The sequence below is a fragment of the Rhinopithecus bieti genome, unplaced genomic scaffold (assembly GCF_001698545.2).
Source record: "Rhinopithecus bieti isolate Rb0 unplaced genomic scaffold, ASM169854v2 scaffold_32092, whole genome shotgun sequence".
NCBI lineage: Eukaryota > Metazoa > Chordata > Mammalia > Primates > Cercopithecidae > Rhinopithecus > Rhinopithecus bieti.
In genome coordinates this window covers 343,856-361,522 of record NW_016813944.1, presented here as the reverse complement: position 1 = coordinate 361,522, position 17,667 = coordinate 343,856, and the positions used below count along the sequence as shown (strand labels likewise).

Sequence of the window (17,667 nt, the reverse complement as noted above, 5' to 3'; positions counted from 1 at the left end):
ACCATGGAGCTGGAAAGCAAGCTCTTCATATAAAGCCCTTACCCATCCAGGCACACTCTGTGATCCTTTAAAGAAGGCTACACTATCTTTTCCTGTTTCTAGTTTTTTGCCAACTGGAGCTAAATACTTCTTTTTTTAACTTTTTAAAACGATGATCCTAGGTTGCATCTTCTCAGCAATAACTTACTGGTCATGACACTCTGTACAAAATTCTCTTTTACCCAGTAGAGTGAGGAGTTCTCCACTGAAGCAGCACAGTTCCTCACTCTCTCTCATCTCCCCAAGCCTGTCCCCCTCAGGGTGTGATGAACCTTGAGTTCAGTCATATACCCTGATCTCACGTTGGCATGGAAAGGAAACAGTGTTATTCTGAGTGACTGTGAATGAATGAAGGTGAGTGGTGCTCCCTCCCTGAGAGAAGCTGCTCCCTCAGGACAGCTTAGGAGCCCTAAGGAGGCTCACACATGAACAGACAAAGTCTTAGAGGGACATGGTGGATTCCTGCAGTGACCTCAAGAAGGAAGTGTCTGGGTATTTCTAACATTGTATATTAGGGAGTTGGGGTGGTACTGGTATAAATTCGAGAAATGCTAAGGAGTGATTGAAATAGGGGGAAATCGAGAAGCAAAATGAACAAAATGCCTGATATGTCCACGTGCCAGTGAGGAGGTGAGGTGTGAGGAGAAGTCTGTCACAGTAGCCAATAAACCGTGAGGGCCAAAATGTTTGGCTTGAATAACTTAGAATCTGCTCCCTGCCTGCAGCAGAGCTTGGCAGTGAGTCACCAAATCCAGCAACAGAATTTCTTTTTCAGGAGCCACAGACAGTTCATTTACATACATACACACACACACACACACACACACACACACACACACACACACTTACAGATATACCCTTTATCAGCAAGGAGACAAATATGGCATTTCTTAGTATATTTCCAAAACTGTGTACATCATTGACAGTGATCAGGACCTATCTGCCAATAAATCAAAAGGTTTTTTGAAGCATTTTTTAAATTCTACTAAAAAAAAAAAGCCTCATGTGTTCTGATGATTTCTTCTAGCCCCTCCTTTTGTTAAAAGTGAAACAAAAACACAAGTACATAACCAAAATGTTAACAGTGGCTATCTCTGAGTTGCACAATTACAAGATAATTTTTTCCTCTTTTTTTGTTGTTGATTATTTGTATTTTCTAATTTATCTTCCATAAACATATATTATTTTTCTAGTACTTAAAATAAGGATAGAAACAGAGTGAGCAAAAGCAAAAAATTTCCAGAGAGCAGTCTTGCTATTTTATGATGTTCCTTCAAATGACACCCCCTTGAACCAACAAGTACCAACGATAATATTCTTGAGAAAGGGCAAGACCACCACAGAAGAGCAAAAGGGATTGAGGACACAGGGGAACCACAGAGATGATTTCACAGTCTTGCAGAAATGCTAAAACCTGCACGGTGACTGTACTGAGCAAAATGTCACACTGAGAAGGCCCTGTGGGACATTAGCATCTATCAGGTCCATGAGCAGTAGGACCCCCCAAACAATTGCAGGTCCCAAGCAGGCTTTGCAACTCAGTTGGAACTTTCCTTTTTGCAAAGGTATTCCCAGTCTTCACATTGCACATGTGTTTAAGTGCTAATTAATTGGGTGTAAATAGAGGAGAAATCCATGTAATTCAAGCTAATGCTATCTGCTAATGTCATTTTTCAAATTGAAGCCCATTTGGTTCTAGGTATCAGCCAGACTACAAAGTAATCATGCACTCCCAAAAACCCCATTGAAGAAGCTCACCTGGGTTTCAGGTAACATCTTTCTCACCTCCACCTGGTGCCTTTGATATTGAGGAAACCACAATATCAGAAACTCTGATCTTTCCTTTTAAAAATGCAATTATTGATGGACAAACCTTCCCAAGGATTGGCATTCAATTCAGAATCATCAGTTCCTATAAACTACAAGTATTTTACATGCACTGGAGATCACACCAGCTTCAGTTGTCATGTCCCAGGGTCTTTACTGTGCCAGAGGTGACCAGCAACCTCGCGTTGGCTAGTCATTTCAACGTACAAGTCATAGCTCAGGCATGCCCCAACCCAAGGCAGTGGGGTGTCAGTGGAAGAGGCTAAGATTCAAGCAAGAGAAGGGCTGGTCCCTAAGGAAGGAATGGAGGTTGGGTTGAGAGATCCCAGTCCAATGAGCAGTATTTGAAGTGGAAAAAGCACATTTGGGCTCACATCAAGAGTCATATCTCAGGGAATCCAGTGTCAGGGACAGGTGAGGGACAACAGTTGGGCATAGGTAAAAGTTTACCTGCAACCAACACCCAACCTACATGGCATTTCCAGTAGCTGCATCTCTATTTGAATCATCCACCTAGTATTCAAGTTCACATAAGCCCTTAACTATCTCCACAGGGTTTGTAATTAGACTCCTCAATCCCAGCCCTGGAGCTCAATAGGCAGCCCCCCTTACACTACATGCCAGCTGTTGTCAGGGATTGCAGCTTTCTCCCAGACTTCCATATTATGGCTCCATTACATATGGCCACAGGGTGAAGAAGGGGCATCTGACAGGTATGTGAGCCCCACGCTATGTGACCTTGGGCAAGTTACTTTTGTAAACTTCAGTTTTCTTATCCAGAAAATGGGAGCAATAGAGTTCCTTCATCTTAGGGTTGTTATGAGGATTAAATGAGATAATGAATGCAAAGAATGCCTGCCACGTGGTAAGTGCCCAATAAAAACAGGATGGAGGATGGATCTTCTTAACCCTGGCCACATGCCTGGAACCCAGGCTACCACAGTGGTTCTCAACCAGGGGTGATTTTGCTGGTTGCATTAACTGACAGGGGCTGTGGGGCTACTAACATCTAGTGAACAGAGGCCAGGGATGCCACTCACCATCCTACAATGCACAGTGCAGCCCCGTAATAAAGAATTATCTCGTCCAAAATGTCAACAGCGCTGAGGCTGAGAAACCCTGTCCTGCTAGTAGCTTCACTTGACTTCCTTCGGCCCATGCTGCTACTGTGTCCCCCAAGTTGGAGTGGCTTTGGAGGAAAACCTGACCCTTCCCAGGACTGGCCCATCCCCCTGTTTCCCGAGCCCCCATTTGTGAGATTGTTTGTCAAAAGGCCACCAGGCTTTAGTGCCCTGACCTGAGTCCATAACAGCAGGGGACAGGCAGAATCACCAGGCCTCTCTGGCCAGACACAGGCAAGAAACTGCCTCCTGCAGGGCTGTGGCAAACAGCCACATGAAAACAGGCGCAGCAGCCAGTGGAACGTTCCACCCAAACTGGCTCCACACCAGGCCCAGACCATGAGTCACCACCACATGCTGCTGCCTCTCGCCGCGACCTTTCTTTATCCCTTCATTAGCCATAAATCTTTAGGAGCAAAACAGCAGAGAACAGACTGGGAAGGCCCTGGCAGAATATCACACCAGGCAAATGCCCAAATCAAAATTCAGAGTTAAATGCCCGGGCCCTGGATGAATGCCAATCACGGCAAACCAAGACTCCCCCGAGCCATCCCTGCAAACCAGGGAAGTGGACAAACGGAACCTCCACTCTTGACATAATTTAAACCATGTGACAACACTGGAGCATCCTCTCCAAGAGAAGAAACAGATGTGTTTAGCAATACCCAGATGGCTGGAGACAAACTGAAGAACCTGTGCAATGTTTGCCTGTAATTCAAGCTTGCACCAAAAGTCCCTGACTCCTCTAATGTCGAATGGAATTAATATTAAGTCTTTTCATGCGGTGTTGTGAGAAACAATTGACACAAGTTATTAAGTAGTGCTTTGACTCAAAATAAAGCAAATTTGGATTTTTTGTTTCATTTTCTGGTTATCTGTTTCCTTTTTAGAAGCAAACCATAATGCTAGGGAAAAGGCTGGTGGAGGCAGCTCCTTCTACCGGAAACTTTACTCTGCCCATTCTCACTGCAATTGTCTTTCTCAACATGTAGTTTCTAAGCACCTGTGTTAGAAGCACCTAGAGAGCCCAAAAACAAGCAGATTCCTGGGCCCTACCAACAACCTACTGAATTGAAATGTTTGTGAATGAGGCTTTGGAAGGTGACCTTTTAACAAGTTCCCTACTTGAGTTTTATACCCCTAAAGTTTCAGAACCTTTTAACAGTGAATAAACCCTGGGACAGCCCAGCCACTACCACTATTTCCAGTAGTAAGAAGACAGACTGGGTCCTCAGCTCGCTTCTTTCCTCTGCCAATGGCACCCCATCTTATGCAAGTGAAGCTTCCGGACAAGACAGGACAGACCCAGAATGACTCATCTGAGCTAAACTGTCCACCCTCACACTGATGTTTATAATACTGACAGCAGCAAATTGCCATTTGTCCTTCTTGGTTTTGTAATTTCTTTCAACATTCTTAAAGTTAAAAGAGCCTGAGTGTTTCCCTTTCACAGCTGAATGTTGACTACTCTGAGCAAACTCCCGTCTCCATTGCTTGTTACCAGGGAACTCATGATAAATAAACAGATCTAACCTTAAATCAATCTCTCTTCCCCTCACTCCTTCCCTCACCCTTGAAAACTTTTTTGAGTATTTAATGTGTGCTCCAGACATTCACATACATTGTTCTTGCAAAAGGTCTTGTGAGGAATTAGCTCCATTTTACAGATGAGGGAACTGAGCCACCAAGAGGCCAAGTAAGTAACAGAACTGCTGTTCAACTACGCTTTCTGATTCCAAACCCAATGCTCTTAATAGCTAAACTACACTGCCTCCTGCTGTCTCCAGGAAATGATAATTCAATGTAGCCACCAATTGACTGTGGTTGCCTAACATTTAAAATCCTCTAACCATACCATTAGCAAGCACAAACAGGCAGACCAAGTAAAGTGGGATTATTTTATGACTACACGACCATCTAGTTTCATCAATTATGTTATGTAACTTTATGAACTTCTGGGATAATACCAACAACTCACATTTGTTAAGCACTTACTGCTGCAAGGAATTGTTACAACTGCTGAAAGTACTAGTTTAATCCTCGCAACCACTCTTGGAGGTGAGTGCTACCATTGTTCTCTCTTCACAGCTAAGAAGATGTAATACAGAAATGTTTGCTAAGGTATCTAAGGTCACACAGCTAGTAAGTACCTAAGTTGGGAATATACCCAGAAAATAAGGCTGCAAAGCCATATTAGTTAAAGTTAGTTAAAGCCTTAACTAACCCACTTTACTGTGTATTCCAGTGTTAACACAATGACAGTGTCAACACATCTATGCAAACAATGAGGAGAGCGGGACACATTCTTCCTAGATCTTTCTGGTGCCTGAGAGAATTCACATTGTTTTGAACCATAGTTTCAGAAATGCTACGGAAAACGGAGACCCATAAAATGCTGAGCACATGGAAGATGAAAGCTCTAAAATGGTGTGGGATTCTGTCGTAAATACTCAGAAAGAGTTCAGGTCTGCAATGTGCTTTCAACTAAGGGCAGGGAGAAGCTTTGTTATGATTATTACAATCTAATTTAAAGCTGAAGCCAGGCAGGAGGGATAAAATGAAAGAAAATAAACTCTGCGCTAAAGCTGTCAGCCCAACTGTAGCCTCCAACTGTTTTAGTCACTAAAACCTCGTATTTAATGGTCACTTTTATAACAAACACTAAGAAAGAAATACAAAGCTCTAAATCAGACTTTATTTCTTTAAAAATGAACAGAAATCGCACTGGAGGGCTCGAGAAGGCCAATGAGAGACACTGCCACCATGCTGCCCTTCCCGCTGGTGATGGTGACATCACCATCAAGCCAAACCTCTGGTCTAAGGTAGTCCAAAAACCTTGAAGGGAATCCCAACTGTGTGTGCAGAGTCTAGATCATTCCCAACACCAAGTGAAAGCAGCTTCTATCCATCTGGCCCAGACCTAGAGCTTCTACATTCCCATTTCAGAATGATCATCTTTCCCATTCATAATTTATTTAACATAGCATTATTGCCACAGGAAGTAAATACTGGGTGGCCGAAGTAAAAGTCTCCCATAAAACTCCTTAACAAATGGGAGCATTTATCTGCTAAGCCTCAAGGATGCAGTTTATCTCTGATTATATATGACATCTTTTAAATTCTTCGGCTCAGAAGAACATTCCAGAGATGCTACTATGGTCTGTCACTAATTGCAGAACCAAAAGAACAAATGCTGAGACCATATTTGGCCAGAAGATGTTTTCTAATATTTATGAGGTAGTGTGATCAAACTAAAATCTGGGAAACAAAATTTCAGTACATGAGTAAACTCCTTATGCTTAAATCTCAGCCCCAGGGTTCCCTCCTCCCTGACTTTCCTAGGACAAGTTAGCCACTCCATCTTCTGGGTCCCACTGCATTCTCTTCATACCTCAATGATGGCATGGAGGATGTTGTGGTCTAAATATCCTTTTTCTCAAGGTCTGTCTCCCTTACTATCCACATGATAGCTCCTAGAAGGAAAGGGCCAGTGCCTTATCATCTTAATGTCCTCAGCACTTAGCAGAACTGGCAAATAATAGGCAGTCAATAAATATTCAGTGAAGAAAAGAATGAGATCTAAAATGAGAGGGCAAAACCCAGCCATTCAATTCAAAATGATTTTTTGTTGTTGTTTTAGAATTAGGGTCTCACTTTGTCACCCTGGCTGGTGTGCAGTGGTACAATCATAGCCCACTGCAGCCTCAAACTCCTGGGCTCAAGAGGTCATCCTACTTCAGTCCCCTAAGTAGCTAGGACTACAGGCACCCACCACCACATCTGGCTAATTTTAATTTTATTATTATTTATTTATTTATTTTTAGAGACGGGGTCTCACTCTGTTGCCCAGGCTGGAAGACAGTGACACAATTATGGCTTACTTCAGCCTCAACCTTCCAGGCTCAAGCAATTCTCCCACCTTAGCCTACTGAGTAGCTAGGACTACAGGCAGGTACGACCATGCCCAGCTAATATTTTATGTTTTTGTCAGAGACAAGGTCTTGCTGTGTTGTCCAGGCTGGTCTTGAACACCTGGTCTCAAGCAATCCTCCTGCCCTAGCCTCAAAAAGTGCTAGGATGATCCACCATGCCTGGCCTCAAAACGATTATATCAATTAATCCTGTGGTACTGGGTCAATAATTTTGTGGCTCTATCTTCTGACTTGGCCTGTCTCTGGTTCTATTTCAAGTGTAATCCTTTTTTTTTTTTTTTTTTTTTTTTTTTGAGATGGAGTCTCACTCACTCATCACCCAAGCTGGAGTGCAGTGGTGCCATCTTGGCTTACTGCAACCTCCACTTCCCGGGTTTAAGCAATTCTCCTGCCTCAGCATACCAAGCAGCTGGAATTACAGGTGTGAGCCACCATGCCCAGCTAATTTTTTTGTATTTTTAGTAGAGACAGGGTTTCACTATGTTGCTCAGGCTGTACTTAAACTCCTGGCCTCAAGTGATCCTCCCACCTTGGCCTCCCAAAGTGCTGGGATTACAGGCATGAGTCACCACACCCAGCCTCAAGTGTGATCCTTACACCAAAGACTTGATCAGGGATCCTAAAGTTGATGTAACACATACATAAGCATACAGGCTTGCAATAAATTGACATACTATTAGGTTGGTGCAAAGGTAATTGCGGTTTTTGCCATTAAAAGTAATGGCAAAAACCGCAATTACCTTTGCATCAACCTAGTATTTACTGGATTTCTCAAAGCAAAAAAACAACTAGTATATGGATACTTCCATTTTCCATCAGGAAATTGTGTCTAATGAATCTGAGACTATTTCTTTCCTCCTTCCTCTACCCAGGGGGAGGACAAGTCTGCATGGCCATTCCCACACAGTCGACAGGAAGCCAAGAGTAGGATGGATCATTCACACCTTGTCATTATTCCCTAACTCTGCACCAATCCCTTCAGCCCTATTCAATACAAAGGCATCGTGACTCTACTTCCAGGTTACCTTCTCCACAAAGTCCCCTATCCTGGAGCAAGGGAAGCCTGGATAGAGGCAGGACCAGAAGAACAAAGCTCTGTCATCTTTGCCCCAACATGCCTCTTCCAAATCCCACAGCTCGAGTGTGTACTCCTGACATAAAGCCACATGCCAGAGTTCTCTCCTCTTCTACCACGCAGCATTCGTTGCCCTTTAGTTACTAGATGACAGCGAAGATTTATTAGCATGTGAAAATTCCCCAATCCACCCACAAGTAGAATTATCTTTGTCAGCCCATTCATAAATCTTTTATGATACAGAATCAGAGTAGGTAAGAAGTCCAGAGAGGTGTGAGAAAACAGGGAGACTAAACAGAGAAGCTACGTCAGTCTACATAAGAAAGAGCTGGGAGATGCAGGGCACAAGGGGGGATGTCAGTAGACACGTTGGGAAGTAGAGACTGAAAGAGAATTAGAAAGGAGAAGCAGCAAGATTTTATGATGTGTGGCTGGCAGATAAGAACAAGTTCTCCTTTAATGTGTTTTGAGAGGCTTGTGTAAAGATTAAAATCACTTAAATTATATTTGGTTTAGGCTGGGCATATTTACAGGAAATTCCATGCAGAGATTGAGCCATTTGGGCTCTCAACTTGTTTTACAGTTATACCTGCTATGACCTAATGTAGTAACACCTTTCCAGGTCGGGAAACTTGTCCTTGTGAGAATCACCTTACCACACCCTTTATAATATAATCCACGAGGGGCAAACTGGGATCCACAGAGGATGATTAGACTCATTTATAAGGAAGATTAAAACTAACCTTTATGGTATATAATTTACTGTTGGCCAGGCACCGTGAAAACTGCTTTAAATGTATTTGCTCATTTATTTGGTAACAAATTTATTTTTTATTTTATCCTATCTCATTTCAGAAAGATAAAAAGCAGCTTAGAGGAATACTTAACTATACAAAATACAATAAAAAAAAGTGAGAGTAATTTTTTAAAAATTGCAACGGTGTAAACAGATCCATGTATGAGGCCAAAAATGTATAACATAATGACATGCACACTTGATACTGATGAACCGCACACTTGGCTCTAGGCTTTCTAGCAGCTAGTTCAAAGAAAGAAAACCAGTCAGTTATGCAAATTACCAAATCCATAAGATTAAAGCACAGCAAGAGATGTGAAGCTATTCCTGGTATAAAGGGCAAATAAGCATTTCTCCAGTGGAGAGGAGCCATACGTGATGGACAAAACAACATCCATAAATAGAGTTTCAAATATGCATTTCAAAAGCTATTTCTTGTATTGACATTGAATATAAGCTGACAATTTTACAACTAACTAACAGCAAGTCTGCATAGAACCCTGTGAAGTGGATATTGTTCTCCAGTCTGGTAGAAAAAAAATAAGACTCAAAGAGGTTAACTGATGTGTCCACAGACACACCCAATGAAGTGCACACTTAGGTTTGTGCAGCACCACCTTACTGAGTCCCAAGCTCTTCATACGACCAACATTACTCCAGCAGAGCCAAACCACAGAACAAAAGGACTCCTCTTGATCAAAAGTTATTCTCCACCAAAGTCATCATGATGCACATGCATCTTATTCTCAAAAGACTGGAAAACAGGTTTCTCAGGAGGCAATATTATAAGTCTCTGTTGTATGAGGCAGGCCCTCCTCAACTTCAGGGTGGTTTCCAGCATCCATGCTCATTTAAGTATCTAAGTGTCACTGAAGCAGGTGGCACCCTGAGTACCAGCCTGCAGAAGAGGTCAACCCTGTGGGGTGGGGGGTAACCAAGACCTGGTTATGCTGCAGGTGTCTTCCCTGGTGCCCTCTCAGGACCAGCAGGTGAAGGCATCTCTGAGAATGTTTCCCTCCTCCTGTAGGACTGGGTGACAGGAAGAGATGCTCATGAGAAGAGGAACAGGAAGGGGAGGGTGGGAAGGCTGGCTGGGTCACATTGAAGGGCTCTCAGTGGCAGGTCCAGGAAGCAGGGATGTGTTTCTCACACTCAAGCAGCCACGAGCAGGGCAGGAACAGCTGAGCAGCAGTCCTCAAGTCAGAACAAGAGGGCTTCTTCCCTGAATCACATTCCCAGCCCCACCCCAGACCTACTGGGTAAGAATCTCAGGGCAGGTTGACCCCGAATGATTCTCGTGGTCAAAACACTTGAAAACCTCTGAGTTAGGACTTGCAGTAAAATTGGTTCTTTAAACTCACAGATATTTACGAAGGGTCCCTCATGTGCCAAACTTGAAGTGAGTCCCAGGAAAGAGGGAGGAGCACCAAGACAAGACCTCGTCTTCAGACTACAGTCACTGGAGACAGACATTTGACAAATAAACACAGAAATACAGACACAGTAGTTTGTGCCTTTCTCTCACCTAGAATCAAGTCTTTCAACTTGCAGCAGAATGTACTGAACTTTCCAGGCCCTGGGAAGCTCAGTTTTAAGAAACATGAGGAGCTGCATTTCAAAAAGGCATAACCTGAAAAGAGGAAAGCACCCTCTGGTGGCCCTCTGGGTGGCGGCACCTACAGGAACCCCTAGTCCTAGGTAAGAGGGCAGATGTGGCTTCAGGCAGGTGGCCTCAAGGCAGGAGATCCCACAGTAGCCAGAATTTCCACAGACTCTGTTGTGTTTCCCTCATGAATCTCTCCTCAGTGTCAAACCAATCACTCTATGAGAAGACATTTCCCCCTATGTCCATTGCTAAGTAAGTTTACTTTTGAACACCTGGCCTCTGCTGTGGAGTCAAGTGACATAATCTGTAGTTAAGGCATGGCCTGAGTCCATCTCCACTCTCCCCCAGCGCTAACATGCAACAAGGCCTGGAACACAGAGGTACTCAATATAAATGTGATGAATAAATAAATGAACTGCACTATCCCATCTAGCCCGCCATTGTCTGCTTTGTAGGATGTAGGGAAGGCTGGACAAATATCACAGTGGTTAAGTCCCTGAATTCTCTGAAAATAAATGACTTCTTAAAATATTTAAATATAATCTATGTCCTTCCTAAGAGTCTCTATGAAAAGAATAATATTCACAAGGGGTATACTTTGTGCTTGGAGCTAAGCCTGGTATGGCTTAATTTGCAGTAGAGTAACATGTAAATTTATGATAATAAATTATATTATTTAAATGAAATTATAAAAATAAGAGTGGCTCACTCATATTCAACTTTCATGAATGCTGACACCTCTTGAAGAACATAGAGGCCTGATTTGTATTCAGGCCTGAATACCAGTGTGAACCACAAGAGCTCAGGGACTGCTGGTTTGAAGTACGTCCATGGGAAGCTCAGTCAAGTACCCGCATGGTATACTTAGCATTTTCAGCATGTCTCCATTCAAGAAGCCATGAGGAAATCTGCTCAGTGCAGGGATCTGGGTTATGAGATGGCACCCACAAAGTCACTCAGCACTAGCTCTCAGAGACCACCAGGAAGAAAGGTCATAACAAGAAGTAACAGAAAAGGCATACATCTGATGATATGGTGGAAGAATTAGAAAGGCAGGGAGACAGAGAAAAGCAGAGAATGGAAAAAACAAAACAAAACAAAAAACTCAAAGAACTATTTGTAATGGTGTTTAATCCTCAGAATCCAAAAGTAAACAAACCAGTCAGTAGCCTCTGAAGGAGGGAATTGATTTTGAGACATGTTGATTATGCCTCTAACTCTTAAGCTTGTGAAATACTCTACTGAATTAAGAAACACCAGAGGCTGAAAAGTACTTCTGGCCAAAGATGTAATCTATCTGAGTTGAAAGGCCACAGCAAACCAGCGGAGAGGTGGTTGGCTAAGTAATTCATCACTGCACAGCCACGGCCTCTCACTAGATTCTACTTCTAGTGCTCGGAGTCTCCTCTGTCCACCACATCTGGCTGAGCTCAGGGCATGGGATTTAACATCTGCACCCTGTGGGATGTTTTCAAGGGGGCTGATGCTGACCAGAGAAACAGCTTCATTCACCTCCAGATGAGTGACATCAAATCTTCATTATTCAGAATTTTGGAACCCTGTCTTTGAGGTTTGCTGCCTGTAGAAAGCCCACATTACTCCCAACTACCATCCTCAGAAAATACATGGGAGAAGTGGTTAAAAATATTAGCTTTGGTAGAAAAGCTGACATTTAATGTTCATAGCACAAAGAAATAACAAATATTCAAGGTGATGATATGCTAACTGATACAGTTTAGCTCTGTGTCCCCACCCAAATCTCATCTCAAATTGTAATCATCACATGTTGAGAAAGGGAGGTGATTGGATCATGGGAGCGGTTTCCCCCCTGATGTTCTCATGATAGTGAGTGAGTTCTCACAAGACCTGATGGTTTTATAAGTGTTTGGAAGTTCCTTCTTCCCTCTTCTCTCTCCTGCCTTTGTGAAGAAGGTGCTTGTTTCTCCTTCAACTTCTGTCATAATTTTAAGTTTCCTAAGGCCTCCCCAGTCATGTGGAACTCTGTGTCAATTAAATCTCTTTCTTTTATAAATTACTCAGTCTCAGGTATTTCTTTATAGCAGTGTGAAAACGGACTAATACAGGAAATTGGTACCAGTAGAGTGGGGCACTGTTATAAAGATAACCTGAAAATGTGGAATAAACTTTGGAACTAGGTAATGGGCAGAGGTTGAAACAGTTTGGAGGACTCAGAAGAAGACAGGAAGATGTGGGAAAGTTTGGAATTTCCTAGAGACTTGTTGAATGGTTTTGACCAAAATGCTGATAGTGATATGGAGAATGAAGTCCAGGCTGAGGTGGTCTCAGATGTAGATGAGCAACTTCTTGGTAACTGGAGTAACAGTGACTCTTGCTATGCTCTAGCAAAAAGACTGGCAGCATTTTGCTCCTGCCCTAGAGATCTGTGAAACTTTGAACTTGAGAGAGATGATCTGAAGTTGGAATTTATGTTTTAAAGGAAGAAAGAGCATAAAAGTTGGGAAAATTTGCAGCCTGACCATGTGGTAGAAAAGAAAAACCCATTTTCCAAAAAGAAATTCAAGGTGGCTGCAGAAATTTGCATAAGTAACGAGGAGCCAAATGGTCATCACCAAGACAATGGGGAAAATGTCTCCAGGGAATGTCAGAGAAACTCATTGCAGCCCCTCTCATCACAGGCCCAGAAGCTTAGGAAGGAAAATGGTTTTATGGGCCAGCCCCAGGGCCCCTGCTGCTGTGTGCAGCCTTAGGACATGGTGCCCTGTGTCCCAGATACGCCAGTTCCAGCCATGGCTAAAAGAGGCCAAGGTACAGCTTAAGTAGTTGCTTCAAAGGGTGCAAGCCCCAAGCCTTGGTGGCTTCCCCATGGTGTTGGGCCCACTGGTGTGAAGAAGACAAAAGTCAAGCTTTGGGAGCCTCTGCCTGGATTTCAGAGGATGTACAGAAATGCCTGAATGTCCAAGCAGAAGTCTGCTGCAGGGGGTGGAGCCCTCATGGAGAACTTCTGCTATGGCCATGCAAGGGGAAATGTGGGGTGGAGACCCTACACAGAATCCTTACTGGGACACTGCCTAGTAGAGCTGCAAGAAGAGGGCCACTGTCCCTCAGACTCCAGAATGGTTGATCCACCGATAGCTGGCATCATGCACCTGGAATAGCCACAGGCACTTAATGCCAGCCCATGAAGGAGCTGCTCAAGGCTGTGGGATTGCACCCTTGCATCAGCATGTCCAAGATGTGAGACATGGAGTCAAAGGAGATCATTTTGAAGCTTTAAGATTTAATGACTCCCCTGCTGGATTTTGGACTTGCGTAGGGCCTCTAGCCCTTCTGTTTTAGCCAATTTCTTCCATTTGAAATGGGAGCACTTACCCAATGCCTGTATCTCCCTAGGAAGTAACTAACTTTCTTTTGATTTTAAAGCCTCATAGGTGGAAGGGACTTGCCTTGTCTCAGATGAAACTTTGGACTGTGGATTTTCAGTTAATGCTGAAATGAGTTAAGACTTTAGGGAACTGTCAGGAAGACATGATTGATTTTGAAATGTGAAAAGACATAAGATTTGGGAGGGGCCAGGGGCAGAATGATCTGGTTTGGCTCTGTGTCCCCACCCAAATCTTATCTCAAATTGTAATCCCCACATGTTGAGGGAGTAACCCGTAATCACCACATGTCGAGAGAGGGAGGTGATTGGATCATGGGGGTGGTTCCCCCATCCTGTTCTCATGATAGTGAGTGAATTCTCACAAGATCTGATGGTTTCATTAGTGTTTGGAAGTTCCTCCTTCACTCTTTTCTCTCCTGCTGCCTTGTGAAGAACGTGCTTCTTTCCCCTTTGCCTTCCACCATGATTGTAAGTTTCCTGAGGCCTCCCTAGCCGTGTGGAACTGTGAGTCAATTCAATCTCTTTCTTTTATAATTTACCTAGTCTCAGTTATTTCTTTATAGCGTGTGAAAACAGACTAACACACTAACTGATCTGATCACTACACATTGTATACATGTATCATTCTGTATATGGGATATCATTGTATCCCATAAGTATGTACGACTAAAAATAAAAGATAAAGAATATATTGGTTTTGAAGTCAGGGAATCAAGGATTATAATTCTGGGCTTGCCATTTAGTAGTCATGCAACCATGGGCAGGTTTATTTACCTCTATGAGCCTTAAGTTCCTCAGGGTTAAAATGCAGATTATAATAATATATCTTAGAGGTTTACTGTAAAAACCAAATGATATGACATAAATAAATCTGCTGGCAAATGCTAGGAAATCATAAGCATTCAATATACACTTTTTAAAGTTCTAGTTCTTACCTGAGTCCAAAGATATCAAATGACTTCCCTGAGGTGACATAAAGGCAACCCAACACCATTTGCTTCTCAATATCATGGATTGGTTTCAATTGCTACTTTTATTATGTATTATTTATCCCCTCATCTAGCCTATTAGCAAATGTGTTAAATTTTAAAAGAGCCTTGTTTCATCTCTCTCAAACATTTCAACCTCTTCGGAGAAATCGTTTTTAACCATCACTTGCTGTTCATAAACATTCAGTTAGGCTGACATCCAAATGTCAAGAGTTCAGACATGTAAACATTAAAATAATTTTGCCAGTGAAATTTCATGAGCTTCCACATAAAGTGTTTCAATTAACTCCATTTTGTTAGACGTGATCTTAATCCCTAAAACAGCAATTAATCGCAGCTAGTAGTATTCTGATTGTTTTTTCATCAAGCTTAAAATACCCTTGAAGACAGGTCTGTGACTTGCACTTCCTTCATATCCTGCACAATCTCTGGTATAGCAATAGGCCTAAGTAGATGTACAATATCCATCTGATCAGGCATATCTTTGGTATCAATAAATGCAAGTTCAGGGAAAATGAATAAACCAAGTCTCTTTCTCAAACTAAAGGCTAAATTATAAGAAAATTGTAATTGTTCCAATAAAAGCAATTGCTTTGCAGCTACTGTGACAAAATAAGACTACATAGACAGAGTGAATCAAGTAACTCAAGTAACTCCCTGAGTTACTCAGCCCACTGTTCTCACTGGTCCATGAGAATGTACAGTAAGAACATACAATGAGAAGGAGAGGTGCTTCTCGTTAAAAAAATATATATATAGTAATAAAAACCACTTCATCTAAACTTACAGTTTTCAGCTTATGGGTACACATGAGATGTCAGTGATAATAGTACCTCCCCCTTAACTGGCTTGTTGTGATTTGAATAATGAAGAATTTCAACAACGCCACTCTTGTGCCACCTTTTTAGCTGTGACGCATGTGACCACAGACAGTCTTCCAATGGCCTTTTCTCTGCCCACCCTTTACACTACACTTAAAGTCATAGAATGTAGCCCCTTGCCAGTCCATGAAGATCCTAATTCCTTGCTTTAAATTGTATGCCCAGTGTTCACAAACCTATAAACCCACCAGATGCCAAAATGGTACCCACCAGATGCCAAAGTGGTTCCCTTCCATGCAATTGACCCCAGCCACATAGTGGTCCTCACAGCGCAAGGAAGAAAGCCACAGTCCTGGTGTCCTCACCTACCAAGTCCACATATGTCATAATGTTGTGATTAGACATGTATGCTCCAGTCCAGGGTCAGACCACTTAGGAGAGAACTCTGGCTCTAAAACTCACGAACTCTGTGAACTAGGGTAAATTACTGAGCCTGTCTCTTAGCTTCAGTTTCCTTATCTGTAAAATGGGGATAATACAACTGGGGCTTATTGCAAAGATTGAATGCAATAAGGTACATAGCAGCTAGTATAGTTTCTGGCACATAAGAAACACTGAATAAATGTTCACTATTATTATATTACACCCTGAGAATAAATCACTAGAGTTATGCCCTAACATGATTTAGTGGCTGGCTGACATAACTGCAGGGAAACGCTAAAAGTGAATCCTCTTTTGCCAGGCATTATATTAAGCCCTATCATATAGTCTAATATTCACAAACACTGAAATAAATATTGTAATCACTGTTTTTACAGGTTCATAGAAGTGACTTACCCAGAGTTAATTTGCTTACACAAAAGAACAGCCAATAGCTGTCCAAAGTCCCAGTTTTCTCCACTAACTCATGGTGCCCCTCTCACACTTTGGAAAACTTGAGACCTTTTCATTGGTGCTATAGTTAACATTGAAATCAACAACACACTCACAGGTTGAATCTGCTGTCCAGAAAGTTGCCCTGACTCCTGTCCACTTCAGCTTCTGTCCACAGTTCATAAGGATGCAACCATCTACACAGCTGCTGGATTGTCGTCACCTTTGAGGTTTTATTTATAAGTCCACAGAGTATGTGTCTTTACAAAAGTAATGGATGGGACCCTCAAGCACTGATGACTTCCCAGCAGGGGCCCAGTTGTTGGTTTATCTCAAAGCCTTTGAACCCTGGCTCTTCCAACCTCTTCACAGGGAAAGGCTCTAAATCAACTCATCCTTTATGAGCTGCCAATTTCCTGAACTGGAGTTGGAGGCCTGCTTGTTTGGAGGAGATATGGAGGGGTCTGGGATAATGTCCTAGCTGTCCCTTTCCATCTCTGGCATGGAACACTCCTTGGGGTTGGTGAGCTGCACCCCTCTCATCTCTGCACAAACACCATCCTCCTCTGTGCTGCCTCCTCGGTTTCCTCCCCTGTCAGCAAGTGTCATCTTCTATACTTCAGGGGGCTAAATCCCAGCAAGACCTTGCTGAAGTTCTTCCCCTAATGAAGACAGAGAAGCACATTGGAAAGATGATCTGAGAGTCTCCTCTAGAATTCATTCTCACAATTTCTGTATTCTCTTATGAAAAAAGTACAACATTTTTTACTCATTCTCATTTCCAGAGTCAGAATTTGTCATTACAATGGATGTGTTCACTTGATGTGGACAAATCTCTTCTTTTTAGTCAAAAATTCTTATTACTACAGTAATGTATCCACATTTGCAAACTGCTTAGAAATCAGGAACAGCCAGCCAGGCGCGGTGGCTTACACCTGTAATCCCAGCATTTGGGAAGCCCGAAATGGGCAGATCACAAGGTCAGGAGTTCAAGATCAGCCTGACCAAAGTTGTGAAACCCCATCTCTACTAAAAATACAAAAATTAGCTGGGCGTGGTGTCAGGCACCTGTAATCCCAGCTACTCAGGAGGCTGAGGCAGGAGAATCACTCAAACCCGGGAGGGGGAAGTTGCAGTGAGCTGAGATTGTGCCATTGCACTCCAGTCTGGACGACAAGAGCAAGAGTCCGTCAGAAAGAGAGAAAGGAGAGAGAGGGGGTGGGG

The 17,667-nt window shown here is 42.8% G+C and overlaps 1 long non-coding RNA gene across 6 annotated transcripts in view; it reads right to left on the bottom strand.

Annotated features, from left to right (window-relative positions):
* The window catches only part of LOC108513381 (uncharacterized), a 288,015-nt gene that overhangs the window by 178,671 nt on the left and 91,677 nt on the right, over positions 1-17,667 (bottom strand). For 5 of the 6 annotated variants that reach the window (XR_001880878.1, XR_001880877.1, XR_001880882.1 and 2 more), the window contains exon 4: positions 16,560-17,105. The exons of the other annotated variant lie outside the window; for it this stretch is intronic. This is a non-coding gene — a long non-coding RNA (uncharacterized LOC108513381). The remainder of the gene's footprint in view (positions 1-16,559; positions 17,106-17,667) is intronic. 6 annotated transcript variants of the gene reach the window in all.